Genomic DNA, 18,122 nt, shown 5'->3' with positions numbered 1-18,122 from the left:
CTATAACACCTTATTCTCACCTCTCCTGTAGAATTTAACAAAGGCTGTTACCATGAAGTTGTATCTTTGTTTTCCCCTCCTCCAGATTGTGAGGGTTCCCTGAGGGCAGACCTAGCTCTTATTTATATTTATACTACCAATACCAAATAAAATGCTTGGAATATGGTATGTACTTATGAAATCATGGCTAAGGGCAAAAATAGAAAAATATCTATGCATACATATATATGCATATATATATATAGTTTCTTCTTTTAATGAAAACTCTAGTACTGTTTTACACTGTAAAAATAAAGAGGTGAATTCAGCCAAGCTTCTAGTCAATTAAAGTCTAAATATGAATATCCTAGTTATCAGATAATTTAGATTTGATGGTATAAATTCATTCTGAAATGGATAGTACAATTAATCCATTACTGAGTTTTACTATGTTAGAAAAATTCATGCCCAAACACCAAATAAGATTCTTTAATTGCTAAAATTATCATAAGTACCATCAAAAACAAGTTTAAATTATAGAGGAAAATATTTCCAATTAAGCTTTAATCCATAACCCAAAAGATTCATAGCTTAGTTAATTCTTCAAACATTATGGCTTAAACGATTAAGTGGTATGCCATGATCCAGGTGACAAAATCTCAAATCCTTTTAAAAAACTTCTTAGGAAAAGAACTTTCTAAAACGAGGTTGTTATATACCTCAGGAGCATTGCAGTTCCTTAACTGAGTTTCATCATCTACTGAACGCCCACCCGAGATACCACTGGAGGATAGCATAATAACGTACCAGGTTAATGAGAATATTCTACTAATGAGGACAGTCACAAGTATGAAAACGTAGGCTAATAAAAATAACCAGCGCCCTCATGACTTAACCACAAATTTTGCCTATGTGCTTTTTTTTCCCCTTTCAGACATTAATAATCATTTTTTAATAAGCTACAGATGTGTCAAATAGCTATTTTCTCAAAATTCACTTTTTTTTGAATTGGCAAAGTCAGTTGAAAGTGCCACAATGTTAAAACTCTGGGTGCTAAAATGATTTAACTTTATGTATCTAAATTCTGTTAGAATTTAAGGCCCTATTATCTTATTCTTACAAAGGGAATTTTCACAAGGTTATTTTAGTAGATAAAGTAATATAACAGTCTGCTAAATATGCTATAATCTGAGCTATCCTAAGAAAAAAGTCAAAGAATCAGATGTGAGCTGAGCTGAATCAAAACCTACTCTTTAGAAATGGTGGGCAAAATACAAAGTTGTTCATTTCTCCTGAAATCTCTTTTTCTCTAAATTTCTAAAGTCAATCAAATTGAGTTGCATAGAAAATGGTTTTAGAAAAGTTGAGGATTGTTTTTAAGATATCCTTGTTAAAACTGGCAGAGTGTACCCCAGTAAGAAAGGAGAAAAAGGAACCAGATTGAAAGTTCAGCCAGGGCATGAGTCAACTCAGGATGTGACATAACATAGTAACAGAAAACACTGGGCAAAGATGAACTTTCTTCAACATAAAAGAGTGGTATGTGATTTAAAAAGCAGGGAACTACTGGGGGACAAAAGCTGCCACTGCTCATCTGCATGAGTCTACAAATGTGATAATCATAGTACACATCCATTTTTCTTTTCCATGTCAGTGAATGAGCCTATTCATCGGAACCTATCAGTGACGTTCTTGCTTATGGTGTTATTCCTATTACAATAGTAGCACTCATTCATTAAAGATGACCACACGGGAAAATGGCCAGAAAACCTATCAAAAAGGGAAATATTTTCAACCTGTAGAAACAAGGTTGTATATATTTTACTCCCTACATTTGATGCCTTTAAATTTCATGCCAAAGAAGTTTACCACGGATTTTTTTTTTTTAATGACTAGAAAATACCTAAACTTGGTAAAATGGATAGATTGGATTATTACCTGAGTGAATCATTTCCACTTGCTGATTCTTTGACTCTAAACACCTTTTAAAAATAATGAAGATTCAACTGGCATTGCTAGACCATACATTGGGCTAGCATGAATATCACTGTCCATTGTCAGTTGATTGTGATGATGGCACTACTTCCTGTGGCTGCAATATGTGAAACAATAAACTTTTAAAATACACACACGTACACACATTTAACTGGAGGGTAATAATAATCACATAAGAAATAACTGTTGCTACTAAATAATATCTTCTCCCAAATTGTTATATGACAGTTACACATAGCACTCCCAGAGTCAGAAACTTCAGAAAAAAAAAGCAAATTATTTTTTTGATACAAATACTCCTTCACTTAAATGTCTTTCATAAGGATGTGGCCAAGAGAAGATATCTGATCTTCAGAGTATATTATTAATAATCATTTTTTAGGTACCTTTTTTCCTATCAATTAACCATGGCAATCTTTACCATAAGGCAAATTAGAGACCATGTTGAATTTATAGTCCAAAGACATGTTTTATTTTTCCCCTGTTTTGCCGCTAACAACTAGAAGTTTCTTCATAAATAAAGACATTGGACTAAATGATCTATAATATACCTTCTTATTCAAAAATTTTGTGCTGCAGTTATGTTGCATGTGTCTTCTTTTGTTATTTAAGCTTCAAATACCAAGAACATTTAGATTATTTGGCACATTCTGAAATCAGTGAATCCATGAAAAAAGTAACATAGCCACGATTTAAAATATTTCACGTCTGTTTTGGATTTCCAAAAATGTAAGCAGTGTCTCATGGTCTTTAGCAGCCATACCCCAAATGTCCACAAAAAAGAAATATTTTTAAATTTTCAGCTGGTAGAATATATACACAGTACAATATTCAAAAGGAACAAAATTATACAAAGAAACAAAGTTCTCTTTCTCACACTGCCACTCAGCTCCCCTCCCAAAATACAATCATTTAAACCAGTTTTTTGCATATACGCTTTTAAAGATAATCTACGTATTTATAAATAAAGGCACACACATAAATACTAGGGAGATGTATAAGTAGAAGAGCAGAATATGGCACTGCAAGTGCAACATTCTCCTTCCTAGTGCAACAAAAACAAAGAACAATGCACACTCACAAATACGAGCCAAAAATAGTTTAAAAGGTTATGTGAAAAACTTAGTAACTGATGATGCTGTCATAACAGAAAACAAAAAGGTAAAGATTGTTAAGGTTGATTTTATGCAAACATAGCAAAAAGCTTAGGAGAAAGCTGCTTTGCCTTTGCAATGATGTGGTACAGTGGACATAATACTGACTTCAGAGAACTGGATTTAGCTATAGGACCTTGGCAAAATAATTAGTTCTCCAGGCCTACTTCCAACTTCAAAAATGTGATGATCAGCTGCAGCTCGTGTAGTCCTGAGGGTCATATAAGATAATGTTTATATGAGATTTGCATATAGAATTCTGTTTTTCACCGCTTTGGAGACCACAGATTTAGATATCTTCCATGTTCCTTTTTTTTTAAAAGATAAATGAAAAACACAACAACAAAAATCAAGTAGATAGAATAAAACTGCATGATGACACTCCCCAACAGTCATGTAAAATCCCATGTAAAATGCAATTGGGAATCTCCTCCCAGGTTCCCAGAACTCCCAGCCAGTCAGCTGCACAGGCCCACCACTATCATTCCATCGGCCTTGCAGTAAGTTGAGTCTTTCTTTTTCCAATTGATTTTTTTTTAACCACACTTATTAGCAATCAGGTGGGGTTCTCCTACGTTAGAAAATTATTAAGATAATTTTTCTCCTACACATAATAATTGTCCCATATCTTCAATAAAAAAATTACAAAATAACAAAGCAGATGCAATTAAAATATATTTTAGAATTATGACCTTTTGAAACAAAAACTTTCTAATGGTGAACTCGGAGATATCTAAGAAAAACAGCTATCCAGAATAAGAGGATACCCCATTTTACCAAATTACTGCAGGTTTGTTGTACATGTAAAGCAGTCCAACTGAAAACTGGACCGTTTGTGGACTTATGTATCTAAGCCTTGAGTTAATCAGGGTTTTTTGGGGTTTTCTGGTATTTTTGTTTGTTTGTTTTTGACCTAGAGGCATTCTGGGCTTGTTCAACGGCCACACCCTCATTCATAACCTATTCCAAAAATCTTATCTCATTGAAATGCATTGCATCATTCCCTTGATACTGATTTTTCATGGATATTTAATTCTTTCAACATAAAGTTATTAAATCAAAAAGAAATGAGCAAAAAATTAAATAAATACAGAAAAATCTCTACTGTCATGGGTAACAAGAATTTATCAAAAGTTTTCTTCTTTCTCTCACTTGTACAACCAGAAGAAATGCAGGGAGGGATCAGTGACAAGTCCGGCTCTCGGATTAAGCTGTGCAAACTCTCCCAGATACTCTTGAAATAAGTATAAATGTGAGTGATTCTGGCAGAGGCCCCAAGAACACATCAGATAGATAACTTTTTCATAAATCCACAGATCTGTGACACTAACAACATTAATGTAGAAACAAGGGCAAAGAAAGTATCATTTTTATGAAACTATTTATGGTGTTATAAACAAGGTCATGATAAACTGTGCTTAATCAGAATTAAACATGTAGGCCTGGTTCAGGGTCAAAAAGCATAAGCATTCTGCAGAACATAATCAGTCATTTTTGTGAATTTGTTCATGCTAGAAATACACCCTTGAACCACCTCTGATAGGTACCTACTCAGAAATTAGAAATAAACTTGAGTTAAGGGAATACAACAGAGATAAGATTTTTTTTAATATTTTTAAATGTTGAATAATTATTGCCTTTTGAAAACAGTATGAATTTTCATTAGACTACACATAACTGAGTCTCTGTAGTGATTAATAAATTTCAGAATAATTTATATGAGCACAGAGCTCTATGAAGGACTAATAACAAAGACAGCATTAATAAGATTACTCATCAATGACATAAAAAATAAATATAACTGCTCATATCTAGCTCCCTCTCCACCCTCAACCTTTTTTCATTCTCCCCTAAATCTTCTAGTTTCAAACAGTATTGTTTGAGTTTCCTTATAAGTTTAGCTAAGAAGAACAGCAATTTCTACAAGCTATCAAATAACTCACTTAAAATAATTAGGATTTTTTTTCTCCTTTAAATTATGTTTACACTCTCTTCTGCCTTAAAGTAATGGCAAATCACATTTCTGTTTATTAACAAAATGGAGGAAATAAAATTCTAATCCATGTAAAACTAAACAACAGGGCTCCAATTAAAATAATGTTTTAAAATCATTAGATAGCCTAAGAGAAAAAATAACTTCAAATATTTCCGCTAATTTATTATACACTGGAATAAAAATTATTATCAACATTAATTCACTATGATTTATAAATTTTGTCAATTATCTCTTGCAAATAATAATGGCATCTAACATTTTTTGCATATCTATGGGCCAGATATATACTTAATTTAATCCTCGTAACAACTCTGTAAGTATTAGGATCCTTTATTTAGCAGATAAAGAAAATAAGGTTAAGAGAAGTTAAGAAATTTGCCAAAAGTCCTACACCTCCTAGGTGCCTGAGATCAGAACTCTGGTATAGGTTACCCATGCTTCCTCAGTTAAGAATCATTCTTTTCTCTTAGAATCAAGGTTCTAAGAAAAATATAGTGATAAGTTTCTATAAAGGGATTTATGACGTTGCTGGTGGTTTCTGCAGGATTTTTCTTTGAATGAATCACACTTTATAATCATCTTTAAATTATCCTATACCTAATAAAGCTAAGTTAGTAAGAACTATTACCCATACATCATGTAATTTTTTTTTCCTTAAGTTTTGTGAGTTCCTTGGACTCTTTCAAGGATATACACTAAGTTTGTTGCATTATGTGCAAATCTACTTAAGTTTCTGAGACAGTTTGGCTTAAATGGGACCAAAATATTGAGTAAAATCTATTTTAACCAGCACTTTAAATATCATTTATAGGAGGGGAGCTTCAAGATGGCAGAAGAGTAAGACGTGGAGATCACCTTCCTCCTCACAAACACATCAGAAATACATGTGGAACAACTCCTACAGAACACCTACTGAACGCTGGCAGAAGACCTCAGACCTCCCAAAAGGCAAGAAAATCCCAATACACCTGGGTAGGGCAAAAGAAAAAAAAAACAGAGATAAAAGAATAGGGATGGGACCTGCACCACTGGGAGGGAGCTGTAAAGGAGGAAAGGCTTCCACCCTCTAGGAAGCCCCTTCCCGGGTGGAGAGTGTGGGTGGCGGAGGGGTAAAGCTTTGGAGCTGTGGAGGAGAGCGCAGCCACAGGGGTGCAGAGGACAAAGCGGAGAGATTCCCGCATAGAGGACCGGTGCCGACCAGCACTCACCAGCCCGAGAGGCTTGTCTGCTCACCTGCCGGGGCGGGCGGGGGCTGGGAGCTGAGGCTCGGGCTTCGGAGGTCAGATCCCAGGGAGAGGACTGGGGTTGGCTGTGTGAACATAGCCTGAAGGGGGCTACTGCGCCACGGCTAGCCAGGAGGGAGTTTGGGAAAAAGTCTGGAACTGCCGAAGAGGGAAGAGACTTTTTCTTGCCTCTTTGTTTCCTGGTGTGCGCGGAGAGGGGAATAACAGCGCCGCTTAAAGGAGCTCCAGGGATGGGCGCAAGCCGCGGCTATCAGCGCGGACCGCAGAGATGGGCATGAGATGCTAAGACTGCTGCTGGAGCCATCAAGAAGCCTGTGTGCAAGCACAGGTCACTATTCCCACCTCCCCTCCCAGGAGCCTATGCAGCCCGCCACTGTCAGGGTCCCGTGATCCAGGGACAACTTCCCCGGGAGAACACATGGCACGCCTCGGGCTGGTGCAATGTCACGCTGGCCTCTGCCGCTGCAGGCTCGCCCCGCATCCGTACCGCTCCTTCCCCCTGGCCTGAGTGAGCCAGAGCCCCCGAATCAGCTGCTCCTTAAACCCCTTCCTGTCTGAGCAAAGAACAGACGCCCTCAGGCAACTTACACGCAGAGGCAGGGCCAAATCCAAAACTGAACCCCAGGAGCTGTGCGAACAAAGAGGAGAAAGGGAAATCTCTCCCAGCAGCCTCAGGAGCAACGGATTAAATCTCCACAATCAACTTGATGTACCCTGCATCTGTGAAATACCTGAATAGACAACGAATCATCGCAAAACTGAGGCAGTGGACGTTGGGAGCAACAATATATATATATTTTTCTCTCTTTCTCTTTTTGTGAGTGTGTATGTGTATGCTTCTATGTGTGATTTTGTCTGTATAGTTTTGCTTTTACCATTTGTCCTAGGGTTCTGTCTATCCAGTTTTTTTTAGTATAGTTTTTAGCGCTTGTTATCATTGGTGGATTTGCCTTTTGGTTTCGTTGATCTCTTCTTTCTTTCTTTTTTTATTACTTAAAAAATTTTAATAATTATTTTTTGAATTTTAATAACTTTTAAATTTAATTTTATCTTCTTTCTTTCTTTTTTTTCTCCCTTTTATTCTGAGCTGTGTGGATGACAGGCTCTTGGTTCTCCAGCCAGGCATCAGGGCTGTGCCTCGGAGGTGGGAGAGCCAAGTTCAGGACATTAGTCCACAAGGGAAACAGTGAAAATCTCCAAGAGATCTCCATCTCAACGTCAAGACCCAGCTCCACTCAATGAACAGCAAGCTACAGTGCTGGACACCCTATGCCAAACAACTAGCAAGACATGAACACAACCCCACCCATTAGCAAAGAGCCTGGCTAAAATCATAATAAGGCTACAGACACCCCAAAACACACTACCAGACGTGGACATGTCCACCAGAAAAATCCAGCCTCATCCACCAGAACACAGGCACTAGTCCCCTCCACCAGGAAGCCTACACAACCCAGTGAACCAACCTTAGCCACTGGGGGCAGGCACCAAAAACAATGGGAACTACGAACCTGCAGTCTGTGAAAAGGAGACCCCAAACACAGTAAGTTAAGCAAAATGAGAAGACAGAGAAACACACAGCAGATGAAGGAGCAAGGTAAAAACCCACCAGACATAACAAATGAAGAGGAAATAGGCAGTAGACCTGAAAAAGAATTCAGAATAATGATAGCAAAGATGATCCAAAATCTTGGAAATTGAATGGAGAAAATACAAGAAACGTTTAACAAGGACCTAGAAGAACTAAAGAGCAAACAAGCAGTGATGAACAACACAATAAATGAAATTAAAAATTCTCTAGAAGGGATCAGTAGCAGAATAACTGAGGCAGAAGAATGGATAAGTGACCTGGAAGATAAAATAGTGGTAATAACTACTGCAGAGCAGAATAAAGAAAAAAGAATGAAAAGAATTGAGGACAGTCTCAGAGACCTCTGTGACAACATTAAATGCACCAACATTCGAATTATAGGGGTCTCAGAAGAAGAAGAGAAAAACAAAGGGACTGGGAAAATATTTGAAGAGATTATAGTTGAAAACTTCCCTAATATGGAAAAGGAAATAATTAATCAAGTCCAGGAAGCACAGAGAGCCCCATACAGGATAAATCCAAGGAGAAGCATGCCAAGACATATATTAATCAAACTATCAAAAATTAAATACAAAGAAAAATATTAAAAGCAGCAAGGGAAAAACAACAAATAAGACACAAGGGAATCCCCATAAGGTTAACAGCTGATCTTTCAGCAGAAACTCTGCAAGCCAGAAGGGAGTGGAAGGACATATTTAAAGTGATGAAGGAGAAAAACCTGCAACCAAGATTACTCTACCCAGGAAGGATCTCATTCAGATTTGGTGGAGAAATTAAAAACATTACAGACAAGCAAAAGCTAAGATAATTCAGTACCACTGAACCAGCTTTACCACAAATGCTAAAGAACTTCTCTAGGCAGGAAACACAAGAGAAGGAAAAGACCTACAATAATAAACCCAAAACAATCAAGAAAATGGTAATAGGAACATATGTATCTATAATTACCTTAAATGTAAATGGATTAAATGCTCCAACCAAAAGACAAACTGGCTGAATGGATACAAAAACAAGACCTGTATATGTGCTCTCTACAAGAGATCCACTTCAGACCTAGGGACACCTCAGACTAAAAGTGAGGGGATGGAAAAAGATATACCATGCAAATGGAAATCAAAAGAAAGCTGGAGTAGCAATTCTCATATCAGACAAAATAGACTTTAAAGCAAAGATTATTACAAGGGACAAAGAAGGACACTACAAAATGATCAAGGGATCAATCCAAGAAGAAGATATAACAATTGTAAATATTTATGCACCCAACATAGGAGCACCTCAGTGCACTAGGCAAATACTAACATCCATAAAAGGGATAATCGACAGTAACACAATCATAATAGGGGACTTTAACATCCCACTTTCACCAATGGACAGATCATCCAAAATGAAAATAAATAAGGAAATACAAGCTTTAAATGATACATTAAACTTAATTGATGCACTTAATTGATACTTATAGGACATTCCATCCAAAAACAACAGAATACACATTCTTCTCAAGTGTTCATGGAACATTCTCCAGGATAGATCATATCTTGGGTCACAAATCAAGCCTTGGTAAATTTAAGAAAATTGAAATTGTATCAAGTATCTTTTCTGACCACAACACTATGAGACTAGATATCAATTACAGGAAAAAAAATCTGTAAAAAATACAAACACATGGAGGCTAAACAATACACTACTAAATAACCAAGAGATCACTGAAGAAATCAAGGAGGAAATCAAAAAATACCTAGAAAAAAATGACAATGAAAACACAACAACCAAAAACCTGTGGGATGCAGCAAAAGCAGTTCTAAGAGGGAAGTTAATCGTAATAAAATCCTACCTCAAGAAACAAGAAAAATCTCAAATAAACAACCTAATCTTACACCTAAAGCAATTAGAGAAAGAAGAACAAAAACACCCCAAAGTTAGCAGAAGGAAAGAAATCATAAAGATCAGATCAGAAATAAATGAAAAAAAAAAAATGAAGGACATGATAGCAAAGATCAGTAAAACTAAAAGCTGGTTCTTTGAGAAGATAAACAAAGTTGATAAACCACTAGCCAGACTCATCCAGAGAAGAAGGGAGAAGACGCAGATCAATAGAATTAGAAATGAAAAAGGAGAAGTAACAACTGACACTGCAGAAATACAGAGGATCATGAGAGATTACTACAAGCAACTCTATGCCAATAAAATGGACAACCTGTAAGAAATGGACAAATTCTTAGAAAAGCACAACCTTCCAAGTCTGAATCAGAAATAGAAAATATGAACAGACCAATCACAAGCAGAGAAATTGAGATGGTGATTAAAAATCTTCCAACAAACAAAGGCCCAAGACCAGATGGCTTCACAGGTGAATCCTATCAAACATTTAGAGAAGAGCTAACATCTATCCTTCTCAAACTCTTCCAAAATACAGCAGAGGGAGGAACACTCCCAAATTCATTCTACGATGCCACCATCACCCTGATACCAAAAGCAGATAAAAATGTCACAAAGAAAGAAAACTACAGGCCAATATCACAGATGAATATAGATGCAAAAATCCTCAACAAAATATAAGCAAACAGAATCCAACAGCACATTAAAAGGATCATACACCATGATTAAGTGGGGTTTATCCCAGGAATACAAGGATTATTCACTATATGCAAATCAATCAATGTGATACACCATATTAAAAAATTGAAGGAGAAAAACCATATGATCATCTCAATAGATGCAGAAAAAGCTTTCAACAAAATTCAACACATATTTATGATAAAAACCCTCCAGAAAGTAGGCATAGAGGAAACTTACCTCAACATAATAAAGGCCATATATGACAAAACCACAGCCAACATCGTCCTCAGTGGTGAAAAACTGAAACCATTTCCACTAAGATCAGGAACAAGACAAGGTTGCCCACTCTCACCACTATTATTCAACACAGTTTAGGAAGTTTTAGCCACAGCAATCAGAGAAGAAAAAGAAATAAAAGGAATCCAAATCGGAAAAGAAGAAGTAAAGCTGTCACTATTTGCAGATGACATGATACTATACATAGAGTATCTGAAAGATACTACCAGAAAACTACTAGAGCTAATCAATGAATCTGGTAAAGTAGCAGGATACAAAATTAATGCACAGAAATCTCTTGCATTCCTATACACTAATGATGAAAAATCTGAAAGTGAAATTAAGAAAACACTCCCATTTACCATTGCAAAAAAAAAGAATAAAATATCTAGGAATAAACCTACCTAAGGAGACAAAAGACCTGTATGCAGAAAATTATAAGACACTGATGAAAGAAATTAAAGATGATATAAACAGATGGAGAGATATACCATGTTCTTGGATTGGAAGAATCAACACTGTGAAAATGAATATACTACCCAAAGCAATCTACAGATTCAATGCAATCCCTATCAAACTACCACTGGCATTTTTCACAGAATTAGAACAAAAAATTTCACAATTTGTATGGAAACACAAAAGACCCCAAATAGCACAAGCAATCTTGAGAAAGAAAAACGGAGCTGGAGAAATCAGGCTCCCTGACCTCAGACATTACTACAAAGCTACAGTAATCAAGACAGTGTGGTACTGGCACAAAAACAGAAATGTAGATCAATGTTACAGGATAGAAAGCCCAGAGATAAACCCACGCACATATGGACATCTTATCTTTGATAAAGGAGACAAGAATGTACAGTGGAGAAAAGACAGCCTCTTCAATAAGTGGTGCTGGGAAAACTGGACAGCTACATGTAAAAGATTGAAATTAGAACACTCCCTAACACCGTACAGAAAAATAAACTCAAAATGGATTAAAGACCTAAATGTAAGATAAGACATTATCAAACTCTTAGAGGAAAACATAGGCAGAACACTGTATGACATAAATCACAGCAAAAGCCTTTTTGACCCACCTCCTAGAGAAATGGAAATAAAAACAAAAATAAACAGGGCTTCCCTGGTGGCTCAGTGGTTGAGAGTCCGCCTGCCAATGCAGGGGACACGGGTTCGTGCCCCGGTCCGGGAAGATCCCACATACGGCGAAGTGGCTAGGTCTGTGAGCCGTGGCTGCTGAGCCTGTGCGTCCGGAGCCTGTGCTCTGCAACGGGAGAGGCCACAACAGTGAGAGGCCCGCATACCGCAAAAAATAAAATAAATAAATTAATTTAAAAATGGGACCTAATGAAACTTAAAAGCTTTTGCACAGCAAAGGAAACCATAAAGAAGATGAAAAGACAACCCTCAGAATGGGGGAAATTATTTGTAAATGAAGCAACTGACAAAGGATTATTCTTCAAAATTTATAAGCAGCACATGCAGCTCAATATCAAAAAACGAACAACCCAATCCATAAATGGGCAGAAGACCTAAATAGACATTTCTCCAAAGAAGATATACAGATTGCCAACAAACACATGAAAGAATGCTCAACATCATTTATCATTAGAGAAATGCAAATCAAAACTACAATGAGATATCGTCTCACACCAGTCAGAATGGCCATCATCAAAAAATCTACAAACAATAAATGCTGGAGAGGGTGTGGAGAAAAGGGAACCCTGTTGCTCTGTTGGTGGGAATGTAAATTGATACAGCCACTATGGAGAACAGTATGGAGCTTCCTTAAAAAACTAAAAATAGAACTACCATGCGACCCAGCAATCCCACTACTGGGCATATACCCTGAGAAAACCATAATTCAAAAAGAGTCATGTATCACAATGTTCATTGCAGCCCTATTTACAATAGCCAGGGCATGGAAGCAACCTAAGTGTCCATCAACAGATGAATGGATAAAGAAGATGTGGCACATATATACAATGGAATATTTCTCAGCCATAAGAAGAAACGAAATTGAGTCATTTGTAGTGAGGTGTATGGACCTAGAGTCTGTCATACCAAGTGAAGTAAGTCAGAAAGAGAAAAACAAATACCGTATGCTAACACATATATATGGGATCTAAAAAACAAGCCACAAAAACTGGTCATGAAGAACATAAGGGCAAGACGGGAATAAAGACGCAGACCTACTAGAGAATGGACTTGAGGATATGGCGAGGGGGAAGGGTATGCTGGGACAAAGTGAGAGCATGGCATGGACATACATACACTACCAAATGTAAAATAGATAGCTAGTGGGAAGCAGCCGCATAGCACAGGGAGATCATCTAGGTGGTTTGTGACCACCTAGAGGGGTGGGATGGGGAGGGTGGGAGGGAGGGAGACGCAAGAGGGAAGAGATATGGGGATATATGTATATGTATAACTGATTCACTTTGTTATAAAGCAGAAACTAACACACCTTGTAAAGCAATTATACTCCAATAAAGATGTTAAATATATATATATATCATTTATAATTATACATATACAATTATGTCCTAATTTTTGCCAATAATGAAAAACTAATGGTAGCTATTATTATAAATAGCAAATGTGAAAAAAACAGATTGAAATTAGACAAAATTTAATAAATACATTTAAACTGAAATTATTGAGGATGGAACTGTTTTATACATGTAAATTTTACAGGAAGTTTAGATTAGCCATTTTAACTGATGCCATGTGTTTTCCAAAGATCCTGGATAGTCTTCCTTGGGAGCCATTTGCCACCTGAGCTCTGTCGGTTATAATTGTAAGAATGGATCTTCCACATGCCTGTTCCTTCAGGAGTAGGTAAATGAGGCCCGGATAGACATTTTCTCACCCAGAGAGAGAAAATGGTCTTCTTTCCAATTTTTAGTCGCTGCTGCTTTTCTCTGTTGACAGGTGTTGCTTGTTGTTTACCGTCCCTCCACTTGCCCTCTGCTCAGCCCTTCCCCCTCCTTCTCATCACCATCACCTACTTTCTCTGCTTTGCCTTTTCCCTTTGTTCTTCTGTCTTCAACTGTTTCTCCTGCTCTTCTTGGCTTTCACCCCACAAACGTAATATTTTACATTTGTGAACTTCACCAGCTTGCCATAGCAAATCTTTCTTTTTTATTGATGAAGCAGATGAGAAGAAATCCTTGTTTGAGCTTTCATTCTTTGCAGACACCTTCATTGTTTTCGGGATTTAAGGGAAGTTTCCTGCTCTCAAAGGTTTCTGTTGTATCTTCATTTGAGATCAAAGCTATTCTGATGTGATGAGTTTGAGTTGTACCCACTTGGCTAAACTAGAACTACATTTCCCAGAACTTTCTTTCCTGCAGATTCTTAGTTAGCATAGTCCACAGGAAGCATTTGCACAGGAAGCCAGAAGTGAAAGATGGACCTTAGTCCTTTACATTCAGGAGGTCAGTGCAGGGCCTCCGGCACTGTTGTCTTATCCGCCGGTTTGTGCGTTGGCAGAAAGCAGCAACTGGGCTGACAGCATCTGCAGCTTCTGGTAAAGCTTCTCTGAATCCTAGGCCAGGTGCAGTGAAGGGAACTAGTTTCTCCTGCAGGATGCCCCACTCATGGAAGCTGGGAGCTTGGAGGTAGTGGCAGAATGAACTATGTACCTTCACTGTCCTAACTCAGGGCTCTATCAGCTTCTCAGCCATATGTCAGGGACCTTGATCACCACCCATTTCCCTCTGTCCGTTACACTGACGGTATCATACCGATTGGATTAACTGAGCAGGAAATAGTGATAACCCCAGACACATGAGTGTGACAACTGTGTGCCAGCTGGTGAGAAATAAGTCCTACAGAAATTCAGTGAAATTTCTGGAAGTTAGTCTTCCAAAATGAATTGCAAGTTGCTGTGTCTGGCTCTCCCTACCATTAAGAAAGAGACATAATGCCACTAGTCATCTCTGGATTTTGAAGGCAACATACTTGGCATTTGAAGGTGCCACTCCAACCCATTTACAGAGCAACCCAAGAAGCTGCCAGTTTTAGGGTGGCCCAGAACAGAAGAAGGCTTTGCAGCAGTCCCAGGCTACCATGTAAGCCGCAATGCCGTTTGGACTGTATGGCCCTAGAGATCTGAAAGTGGTAGGACGGGATGTAGTATGTGGCCTTTGACAGTCCCCTACAGGTGAATTACAGCACAAAGTATCCAGATATTGTAAAAAAAAAAAAAAGAAAGAAAGAAAGAAAAAATAGCTATGCCTTCTTCAGTGAAATTTACTACCACTGTCCTTTTGATAATCAGATTCTCACTTGCCACTGAACCTCAATAGAGGCTGAACCCTTGAACATGGGTCACCAGATTACTATGCGACGTGAGTGTTTATCCTGGCTTTTATGTCCTACTAAGCCCTAAAGATAGGCACACACAGCAGTACTCCATCATTATATGAAAGTGGTATACAAGATCCAACTTGATCAGGTCCTGAAAATGCAAAGAAGGTGCATGAGTAAGCGGCACAGTTGCTCATGACCAATATTTCTGTCACAAAGCCTTCTCCTTCTCCACCTTAAGGGGAGTTTCCTATGATTAGCTAATTGGGGAAGTAAGAGTTGGGGCTTGGGTTGAAGGTGGTTCTGCATGATAGGCTGGCTGTACCTGACAAGCAGGAAACTACAGCACCTCCCATCTGAGGTACCTTGTAAGACAGTGGTGAAGAAAATCCTCTCAGTCCACAGAACTTTGAGTAATACAGCTGGCTGTTCATTCTACCTGGAAAGGAAGATTGCCAGAAATGTGCATCCATACTACCTCATCAGGAGCAGCTAAGGATTTGGCTGAATTGTCAGGCAGTTGGAAAGAACATAACTGAAAATTTGGTAATACGGAGACCTCTGCGAATGTGTACAAGATGTAAAGATATGTATCTACATGGTCACCAAAGAGAAACCTCAGTGGAGGAGGATATTAATAAGTGGTGTATAAGATGACCCATCATATGTACAATAGTCAGCCTCTTTCCTCAATCATCCCTACACTTGACCAATAGGCTCCTGAAAAAGTACTAATGGAAGCAAGGATGGAAGTTATACATAGCCACAGCAGCATGGATCTCCCTCACTTATGGTGATCTGATTACAGCCACTGAATGCCCAATCTGACAACAGCACAGACCAACATGGAGTCTCCAACATGGCACCATTCATTTGGGGGTGGGAGGGGAGGGAACAGAATCAACCAGGCTTGCAGGATCTTAGTTCCCCGACCAGGGATCAAACCGGGCCCCAGCAGTGGAATCGCAGAGTCCTAACCACTGGACGGCCAGGAAATCCCCTAGTGATAGATTAACTGCATAAAACCACCTCTGTCATGGAAGGTATAGTGCTTTGTTCTCACTGGAGTAAACACTTGTATATAAATTTGTTTCCTTCCCCACAATTCTTATGCCAAAACTATCGTCTTCTAACATACAAAATATCTTATTCTCAGCATTTTTCTAACCAAGAAACTCATTTTACAGCCTATGAAATCTGTTGATGGGTTTATGACCGTTGAATTCACTGGTTTTTCCATCTTCCCTGTCATCGTGAAATGGAAGGCTGAACAAATAGTAGAATAGACTTTTGAAGACTTAATTATGGTACCAGCTAGGCGGCCACACCTTGCAGAACTGCCGTGACTTCTGGAATGGGGTACATACCCTCATTCAGAGACAAGTATATGATACTGTTTCTCCTCTAGGCAGGATTTAGGGCTCTGGGACTCAAGCAGTATACAAGGAAGTGGCTGCTCTAATGATTACTGCTAGTGATCACTAATAAAATGTTTGCTTCCTGTTCTTGTACTCTGAGCTCTGTTGGTCTAGGGGAAGTTACCAAGGGGGGGAAGGCTTCTACCAGTGGGACACAGCAGTAGTTCCATTAAACTGGAAATGAGACTGTCACCACACCTCTTTCATACTTCTTAAATCAAAGAATCAACAGGTAACAGATAACATGCCTGATCCTAAAATCAAGGGGAAATTGAGTTACTACTATGCAGTGCGGGGAAAGAATAGTATGTCTGGGGTGTAGATTTCCTGAGATGACTCCTTTTACCTCCAAGGAGATAAAAAAAAAAAAAAAATAGTCCAATACAAGCAGGACTGCATAGAGCATAGAACCTTTGGGAATGAATACTAGTTAACATTATAGCTCAATATTTAAGTTACTTTATATCAAAGAGTTAGAAGAGAAATGAAAATCATTGCGAGATAAAGGATTTTATATCTTTATAGGGGGGATATTAGTGTGTTTCCAGTTGTATAAAGGATAGTTGTTTTATGTTAGGTGGAAGTAAGTTTCTCCTATTGTCATTACTTGCAAGTTAAGTGTGGTTTAAAAAGGTGTATTTGGATGGCAAGTTAACCAAGGTTAAACTATGGTGGATTCGTATTACGCTAATTTAATAAAGCTGAAACTTCAGTACTTAGAACTCCCTTCCCTGCATAGTTCATAGTTAACATGGGCCAAAAGGAACATCTTGCACAAGATTTGGAAGGTGGAAATGAAAGAGCAAACATATTCCTCAAGCAGTTGGTGCCCGGAACAAGGCAGTGCTGCATCTCACACACATCACTGCTTATCTACTGATTTGCACCATTGGCAGGAGGCTGCATGGGCGGGCCCTCAGCATTTCCAGCTCCTGCTGGATCTTCTGATTCAGCTTCTCTCACTTCTGAGCCAAGTGCATGTTTAGCTCCCAGGAGAAGGGCTTTGGTTTCTCTTGCAAAATGGTCCCCTCCTAGAAGCTGGAAGTTTGGAGGCCAAGAGACACTGACAGGAGTTCCCGTCCTTGTGGTTTCTGGCTTAGCTTCACAAGCTCTGGCTTTTCCTTGCTTTTCCCACTTCACGTTCATACACCCCTCTCGACTGCTTGCCATATGAATTTCAGACCCCAGTGCCAGACACAGAAACAACAGCTCCCACAATTATATTATGAGATCAAATCCCTACAATAAATCTTTTATTTTATATGTTTAATTTCCTAGTGTCCCAGCTTCTCTGATTGATACTCCTGAATGCCAAAAGCCTGGTTGCCAGATAATCAGAGTGTTTCCTTATACGTACAGCCCTCTGAAAGGCTTTAGAAAAGATGGGAGAGATTTTTTTCTTTTTTTTGGTCGCCCTGCACAGCTTGTGGGATCTCAGTTCCCCAACCAGGGATTGAACCCCGGGCCACGGCAGTGATACCGGGGGCAAAGTGGGGGAGGGATAAATTGGGAGATTGGGATTGACATATACACACTACTATAAATAAAATAGATAACTAATAAGGTCCTACTGTACAGCACAGGCAACTTTGCTCAATATTC

The 18,122-nt window shown here is 38.5% G+C and overlaps 1 pseudogene; it reads right to left on the bottom strand.

Moving 5' to 3' along the window:
* Positions 1-16,354, bottom strand: part of LOC114895895 — an 85,901-nt pseudogene extending 69,547 nt beyond the window's left edge.
* Positions 16,355-18,122: the final 1,768 nt, after the last annotated feature.

Source organism: Monodon monoceros, unplaced genomic scaffold, assembly GCF_005190385.1.
Source record: "Monodon monoceros isolate NGI ecotype Baffin Bay Population unplaced genomic scaffold, NGI_Narwhal_1 Super_Scaffold_15, whole genome shotgun sequence".
Classification (NCBI taxonomy): domain Eukaryota; kingdom Metazoa; phylum Chordata; class Mammalia; order Artiodactyla; family Monodontidae; genus Monodon; species Monodon monoceros.
This window is presented reverse-complemented; position numbering and strand designations above follow the sequence as displayed.